The sequence below is a fragment of the Nanorana parkeri genome, unplaced genomic scaffold, assembly GCF_000935625.1.
Source record: "Nanorana parkeri isolate BGI_ZX_2015 unplaced genomic scaffold, ASM93562v1 scaffold563, whole genome shotgun sequence".
NCBI lineage: Eukaryota > Metazoa > Chordata > Amphibia > Anura > Dicroglossidae > Nanorana > Nanorana parkeri.
In genome coordinates this window covers 555066-564098 of record NW_017306831.1, presented here as the reverse complement: position 1 = coordinate 564098, position 9033 = coordinate 555066, and positions in this window count along the sequence as shown.

The following is a 9033-nucleotide window of genomic DNA, read 5'->3' as shown; positions in this document are numbered from 1 at the left end:
TTATACTACCTGGGGGTGTCTTTTACCATTTTTGTCACAAAGGCAGAGCCCGGAACGGTCGCTGGCGGTTCGCAACATTTTTCTGTTTCCTGAATCGCAGACCCGAGATTCTGAAATTTTGCTTTTGGAACGGTAAGAGTGTATCGCGGGTGGGACATCAAAGTGACTTGACCCGGCCCGCTTTGCCGATCTGCATTTGAATAAAACGGCTTATTGTGGAGTTCTCTCTCTCTCACTTAACGTGGTTCACTCTGAAATAACAAAGATTTGTCAAGAGAACTGTGTAAAAGGGACACCTTCATTCAAGCTTGTATATAATGTATGTTTAAACATAAAATTTAAGGATGATAAAGTTATCTTTTCTATAGAACATGCTGCTCTATAATTGTTCTTGTTCGGGTATAATTATTATTATGATGATGAAGGTACGTTGAATGCAGTTGCTTTTCTGTGTCTGAGTGGACAACATTTACCGTGTCGGCCATTGCTGCCTCTCCCCTAGTTAGGAGGTTCAGTCCCAGGGACTGTAGATGCCAAGATAAAGAGCTTGGAACTGCAGTTCTAAATTCTGGAATTTAGAAATCTTTCAATGGGCACTCATTTCATGACTACTAAGGGGTAGTTTCTTTTCACTTCCTGCCGTCTTTACAAGGCAAGTAGTGAAGGGAAATCTACACAGATGGCAAAACAACCTCAACGGTTTTAGGGCAGGTTCATACTATTTTCCAGACCAGAAAAATGCTGCTAGTCTCATTTTGTCCGGTCCGGAAAATTATTAATATTCAGGATTTATATGGCGCCAACAGTTTGCGCAGCGATTTACAAAGGAAGACATTACAATCACAATACAATTCAAGACAAGATGGTGTGAACCTGACCGCAGTTCCAGTGCAGACCAGACAAAATGAGACCAGCAGTTTATTTTCTGGTCGGGTTTGGAACAGACTGCGCTGGTGTAAACGGAGGCCAGAAATAGACTAGGGATGCATTAGGATGCATTTTGGAATGCGGAAACAGTCTGGTCTGGAGATGATCTGGTGTAAATGGGCCCTTTAAAGTGACGCTAAACTCTGGAGTTGAATCTTAAAAATGCATTTTTAAGTATTTTTTATTAACCAAACTATCTTATTAGTTACCCCACACATTGCAACATGGGCAGATAGGCTTGACTGGGCCCACATGGTATATTATAAAGACACTGAACTCCGGAGTTAAATCTTAAAAATACATTCAAGTACCTTAACTATTAACAACAATGTATCTTATTTGTGTATCACTCGGCTGTAGATCCTCCAATCATCTCTGGATTGGTGCTGACACTGTCCTTCCTTCTGGGGGGTGACTACTTTTGTTCTCCATGGTTCCTGTGTGTGGTGTAAAGTAGTCACCGCTCCAAGCTCGCTCCTGGGATGGACTACAATCTCAATACAAATTAATAAACTAAACGTGAGATTGTAGTCCATCCCGGGAGTGAGCTTGGAGCGGTGACTACTTTACACCACACACAGGAACCATGGAGAACAAAAGTAGTCACCCTCCAGAAGGAAGGACAGTGTCAGCACCAATCCAGAGATGATTTGAGAGCCTACTTACCATCTTGTTTTGAATTTTAATGTGATTGTAATGTCTTCCTTATATTGTAAAGTGTTGGCGCTATATAAATCCTGTATAATAATAATTTGAGGATCTGCAGCCGAGTGATACACAAATAAGATACATTTTTGTTAATAGTTAAGGTACTTGTATTATTTTTAAGATTTAACTCCGGAGTTTAGTGTCACTTTATCTATTCCTTACTCTATATCAAAATTAAACATTTGGGCTTTAGAAATAATTTTAAAGGACAGCACTTGCTCTTTTTGGCCATCCCATGTGACTTAAAATAACACCCAACCTTCTCTCCGCCAGAGTATTGCAGCCCTTTTATCTTCCTTACCACGCCTGTAGAGTAGATCTCCATAGAGAGGCATGGCCAGGGGAAGGAAGGTTTCCCCCAGAGACTGAGGATGTCTCCAGCCCACGGGCTGCTGACTCTGATATGAGCATCTGTGGAAGAGGTGTTAAGTCTGAAGAAGGCAAAGCGGAAAGTACCTAACCTTGGATGTCACTTTTATTTTTAATTGTATAATTTGATAAGTTTATGAAAATTATGTTTTGAGAACCCTCAACAAAAATGGTCTGGATCGTGGAAAGAAATGTTGTTAAACCTTTTCCTTTTTATTCTCCTGGTGCTCTCTGCAAGGTGCCAGCCAGAGGGACTTGTGTTCTCTGTGCTGTCTGGACAGAAAAAGCAGTTTGGCACACAATGTAGGTATATTCATAACAGCCCACCTCCTTCAACGTGCCTGTGGACATAAGCGGAGACCACCATCCTCGATCTCACGTAGCGGCGGCTGCCGGTGCCAACAGACTTTATTCTGGTTTCAACCAGATCAGGAGACAATCTATTGTCTATGGGTGCCAACAGACACTGCAGGCTCAGGCTTGCCAGGAGTAGGGCAATAACTGTACAACCTTGCCCGTAGTTACACCTGCCATCCATGTGGCAGCCTTACCCGTTCTGAGAAAGATCTAGCCTGCTGGTCTGTAACGGTAAGCGCCAAGATTTTGCTAGATCTCTCTATTGGGTTAATGTGTCATGATGTGCTCCTTACCTTTGTTGTACCCAACCACACATCTTCAGCTGCAGATTTTGGGCTCTGCAGCTGGTGAGTTTTTTTGATTCCCCCCATTGATGTCTATTGGTAATTGGCTTGGCTACAAAGCAAGGTCCATGGAATGAGATTTGTTGTAGGACCTGAATCTTACAGCTGGTTCTGGGGCATAGTAGACAAGAATGATCCTGGATCAACTGTCCTTTTAAAACCTATTCGCCTAGTATTACCAAGGTGATGCCGAGCGAATTGTATTGTCATTGCAAAACATTGATAATCAAAAGGAATCTGTCCAGAGAGCAATTCTCGCGCACAGTCCAGGTGGCCAACTCAGGCCGGGGTATACAAATTTTGTGTCTGGTAAAATGACTCCTATGGGTCTCATCTGTGTTTTTAGCTGTTTTGCATGGAGTTCAGCCTCAAGCTCATTCCGCACTACCTCCCAGGACATCTAACAGTGGATAGTGAGCATGTGATGGGTTCAGAACATTTTGGGGGACGTTGTTTTGCGTAAACGTGTTCCAAGAGAAACAAAAACTGACAAAATTCTAGTTGTTTGGTGGCTGTGTGAACTCTGGCGTCAGTGGTTTGTCACCAACCTAGTAAATTCAGCAGACTGGGAAAGTCACAGGAAAGAACCCTTAAAGGAGAACTATGGGGTCAGGGCTTTTGCCCCATAGTTCTCCTAAGGGTCACGGGAGAACACAAACTAGCGTCCTCCCGTCACCCTAAGCTCCGAATATCACGGTATACTGAGACGCTGCAGCCGGGACGGATCCCGACAATACTGTCTGGATCCACCCAGCTGCGGGATTGGACAGCTGGCTCTGCCTATCCAGAGGCAGAGCCAGCTGTGCCCTCCCTTGTCCGTTTCGCCAGTCAGCGCTGGAGGATCGGACAGGGGAGGGGGAGCCGTGAGTGACAGTCACGGCTCTCTGCAGGGATAGATTGAGAAGTGAGCGAGCGCCGGTATGTGTTCGCGCACTTCCCGATCTACTGAGCCGACCTGTGAAAGTTTCATTGTCACAGGTCGGCTCAGATTATGAGGCTGAGTGAAAATCACTCACCTCATAGTTCTGCTTTTAATGCTGGACCTGTTTTGGGTTAGAACTGAAGTCAGGGGGTCAACATTGATAGCCATGCAGCTAGTCTTTTCTGAAACATAGGGTGACTGGTAGCCTTCCTATGTGGCCCATGACTGGATTAAACATTGTGAAGATGGTTCCAAGTACAATTGATTCACAACTGCCCAAAGTGAGAACTTTCATGCGAGAACGGAGGATAGAGAGATTGGCAGTCATCGTGTTGAGTGGCACAATTCTAAGCCCACTGGTACCATTGCAGCGTGAAGCATTGGCGGACCCTCCGAGAAAGAAAGGATTGTTATGGTTGAAGAAAAAAAAAGCCTGCGTTGATGAGTTTCCTCCACATAATGACATTTCTGATCATTCATGCTCATTACAACTCTGGGTCATGTTTGAGACGTTATGACCGCATTATCAGTTTGTCAAAGTCTTCTAGGTTACAGAGGATCTTCCAGATGCCTGGAACACACTGATATTGGAGCGCTACGATCAGTGGGTAGACCAAGATTCAAGTTTGGTCAGCAGTAACGTTACTGCATTGTGTAAAAGCTGCATCAACACTTTGCTCGGAATAGTTTACAGGTGTTTTATAAGGCAAAATATTGCCCAGGAACAAGACGAATACTCAAATCTCTCCAGTAAAATGAAATGTGATTGGTTGTGTGTTTCTGCCCCTAGCGCAGGCCTAAAAGATGTCTGTACATGTGGACACTGGCCACAATGGGAAATCTGTTAGCCAGTATGACCCTCCTCATTTCTCTGTTTTATTTTTATGGCGTCCTAGGAGAATGAATGTTTTCCCCTGGAGATAAGCTTCCCCATTTAAATTATTTTCTTCTTTAATGAAGAGATCTTTTCTGCTATCTAGATTCTTCGATATTGTGGAGCCTAGAGAGCTCCTAGATTCAGTTTTAAGGACTGGCCAAGTCTTGGAAGGTGTACCCCGACTATGTTGTGTAGAATGTGACGGAGATAGTCTGTAATATGACCCTTTGGGCTCTATGGCTCTGCTTTTGGGAGGCTTCCAGGGCACCTACAGTACTGTGTAAGTTAGCTGTGCTCTATCTGTGGGTGGAAGCCTGTCCCTGAATACCTTGTAGGAGGTATAGACCCGGGAGAGGAGAAGATTTGCCTATAAGGGGCTTGCCCCTTAGGTCCTGATAGTACTGGTGGATGCAGGGCACTTTGTTGAGCTTTGCTGGGCTAAGTCGGGGCTTTGCCCTTCTGAGAACTATGGTCTCTGCCAGGTTCAGTTTTTTTCCACTGAGGTCAACAATCCGGGCTTTGACATGTGTATTCATCAGTGCCGGTGGGAGCAGGGGCTGCAAATAAATTTTGAACTGTGTTGCTACTGTGCATATGCATGCCAACTTCCTAGTGTGCAAGAGCTCCCTCACTGCCTCTCTGGCTTTCAGCAGTGTACTGCACCACAGCTACACTCCTCTTCTAGAACCGGACATTGGGTTTGCTACTGTTGCCAACAGTGACTTGGTCAAAGATGTCTAGACACCTCTCTCTGCTCCTGTAGCTGATTTTGTGGATAACCTCTTTGGGGGACTGTTTTACCTCCTGTGCATATTGGATCATAGATGATCAAGACCTATGGGCCCTCCTAGATCACGAACCACCAACAGCCCAAAGGTGGCCTGTGCTGTTCCTTGTCAGAAGTTTGATGCCCACAGCTTGGACAGCAATCCCCTGCTAGAATCCTCACGCTCGGTGATTCTCAGTTACCTCCCCCCCAAGCATGACTTCCTCCGCTGTGTTATCCAGGGGGATATCTTCTGCTGCTATGTCTGGCTTTATGGCCAAAATCACTTCCATGATAGCGGACTCAGAAGGCCGGGGCCACAAGCAATGTTTTTGCTCACACTACTTCAGAATAGGCTCTGATTTGCCTGCTGCGCCTTATGTGCATTCAGCTGAGAAACATGAGGAATTGAATCTGCCTTTTTTTTTTTTTTTAGATGAGTTGGTGCTTAAGGAGCTTCAGCCATCTGATATTACTCCTAGGCTTTAAGGATACCATTGTAGTGCCTTGAGCTGTGCACTCCTGTTTGGAGCTGAAGCATCCTGCATCTCAATTCTCTGGAGTTAGTGAGCATGGGCTCACTAAAGAGTCTCCAACCTGTAATAACCTTCTTAGTACAAATCAGTTTGTTCGGATTAGGCCAGTTGCTATACCAAAGTGCTCTGTTGAGGAGGTTAAGAAGTAGGCCATTCCTGTTGTGGACCCAGCCTTTTCATGTCTTGATAGAACCCTTTCCAACCAAATTGAGGACATCTCGGTGTTTAGAGATTGATAAAATAATGGAAGCCCTTTCTAAGTCCTTATTCTCTGTCGCAGCCCCAGTCCTGCAACAGGTTTTTGCCATCATGTCCATCTGCCTGATCCTGGAAGTTTGGTCCAAGGATATGACTAGAGATCCAGAATCCATCATCACTGATCCCTCTGTTCTCTAATTCGAGCTCTCACCAGAAGCCCCAAAATATTGTGTTGATGGACTTGCAGATATCAGGCACCTGATATCTAGAATGGGTCTTCTATCTGTGCATATGTGGAGGACTCTTTGACTCAAGTGCTGCTCTGCAGAGCAGGAATGTAAGAAATGCCTGCAGCATATGTCCTTTGATAGAGTGCCTTTTTGGCACCTCCCTAGACAATGTTATCAAGGATGTCGTGGGGGGAAAGAAACACCCTCTTCCCCAAACAAAAGGCTAAACCTCAGACAGGGAAATCTTCCAGAGCTGAAAGAAGAGTTCCTTTCGTTTCTCAGTTTTCTAGGGCTAAGGCCAAATCTAGCACTGTGTTCCACCTCCAAGACTTGGGCTCCCGAAGCCTCCCTGATTGCAATCACGTCCTCGTTGCAATTCGGTAACTCCCCCAGTATTCAAAGTGGGGAGACTTGGGCATTTGTTATCACCTGGTCAAAAAGTACCTCAGACACTTGGGTAATGGACATAGTGTCCAGAGGTTACCATCTCGAATGTCCTACCTCCACCCTTCTTCATGTTGTCCAACCTGCCAACATCCCACAGAAAATAGCAGACCTCCACCTCTGGCACAACTCCTCTCTCTGGTTGTCACAGCCATGGTTTCAGAGCTTCTACTACAACCTGATCACGGTCGCAAAAGCGAGCATTTGCCCTACCACTGATCTGAAGGCTTTACATTAGAGTGCAAAATTCCACATAGAATATATCAAGTTAGTCATAGTTTCCCTCCACCTGGGACCTTCTGGCCTCGGTCAACATCATTGATGCATACTTGCACATCCCCAGCTTTCTGGCAAATCAACGCTACCTGTGTTTTTTATTGTGGGCTCACAACATTACACCTTGGTTGCCTTTCCCTTTTGGCCTGTGCATAGCACCTCAAATCTTCACCAAGGTGCCAGCCCCTGTGCTTTTTCTGCTTCGTTCACAGGGCATCCCTGTAGTGGGTAACCTGGACAACCTTCTTGGAGAACCTTGTCTACCAATGTCTATTGAGCTGTGCAGACTACACAGGTTCGGTTAGGTCCTAAACCTTCAGAACTCCGATTTCCTAATCTTTCATTTGGATTTTACAGTCTTAGAGCAATCCAACTCCATTGAGGCAATCCCATATGCCCATTTCCACTCCAGACCTATAACAGTTCAATATTCTGGCTGCATGGGGACAAACAGGAACGCTCTCCAGGCAATCACATACTCCTTCACCCAGCACTAGGCCAGATCCTATCTATCTGGAAGATCCTCACAACAGATGCCAGCCTGATGGGCTGAGGACTTGGCCCATGAAGAAAATATTCAACATACTGGAATTCAGAATGATTCGGCTATCCCTTCAACACTGTACCTCTCGACTGCAGGGTCACCCGACCAGGTAATACTCATTTAAAAAAAAATGTATTAAAACATTTGGGTTCAAAGACGTATGGGAGCCATTTACATATCAAAGATACTACGTGTGTAGATCTGTAGCCATCCAAATGATCCAGTAGATAGTTGCGGATTTAAAGGCACATAGGATCCCCGAGTTATATTGTTATACACATAAATAATACTGCATTTATAGATATTTATGCAACCAATGTTTTTGTCTGCTCTAAGAAAGGCCAGATAAATATCTTTTGCGTGCTGCATTTTTATATGTACAACATAATCTACTGGATTTAATAAGAACACAACAAAGACCATTACGAAATGTTTAAATTGATGCTTATTTGGTAGATCCTGTATGCTAGTCTGGCATATAATCTGTCTCATTTGACAGGTTAGAAACCCTATATTCTGACTCCGATTGTTGTGATAGCGATTTATCCCTTGTGAGACCTCTATGCCTGGCCTGTATAAGCAGATTCAATCACTGAGGACAATCATTGTCAGATAGCTGAACTCACCAATACCGTGTTTGTCCATAAAGATTGCTTTATTCTGTACTTTAGACAACAGGATACAGCAGATGGATGGTTTTCAGTATTATGCGGTCAAAAGATGCCTTTCCTAGCGTACTATGCAGAGTACATGTGTCCTTGTTACATGTGGCTGTTAGCTGTGGCCATGACACAGGAAGTACTGACTAACAAGAAGAAGGGTGGGGCTTACATACAGAGGAAATGTGTCGTCACGTGAGAAAGGAATACAGAAAAACATGTTTGAAGAAATAGTCCCCTCTCTCCCCGGGCCATACCACTTTATCGGAGAGCCCGGGGGAGGCCGGGAGAGAGGGGACAGTTTGACATTATGAGGTTCCCGCAGGCTGAACCACAAATTCCCCCTCTAGTTCTCTCTAATGCAGATGGGCCGGTCTATGCAGGCATGACGCCGCGACCCACTGCAGAGGGTGTCGCGACCCACTTTTGGGTCGCGACCCACGAGTTGAGAACCACTGCTATAGAGAAAACAATCTATATAAAACTTCTATCTAAATAAGCTTCTATGCCCCAATGGGGCGGCACACCCTAACTTAAAGAACTTTGGGCAAATCAAATCTCAACCCTTGCAGTGTGGCTCCCCGTGTGCTGCAAGGGTTAAGTGCTTGTTTTGCCTAGGGAGCTAAAATAAGTTATACTCTTTCCCAGCCACGATCCCAACTGGCTCCTAAACCCATCCCTTCAGCCCAGCTCCCCCTCTGCTCCGGTGGTCTAAGGTCCTGTGAGTCATCACGTCCTATACAGCGTATAGGACGTGCGTACACCGAGGGACATACCAATTCTGTAGGCCACTGGTCTAGCAGCCATCCGGATCGCGGTTCAGGTGAGTGTAAAAACACTCTTATTTTAGCTGCTTAGGCAAAACAAGCACTTAAC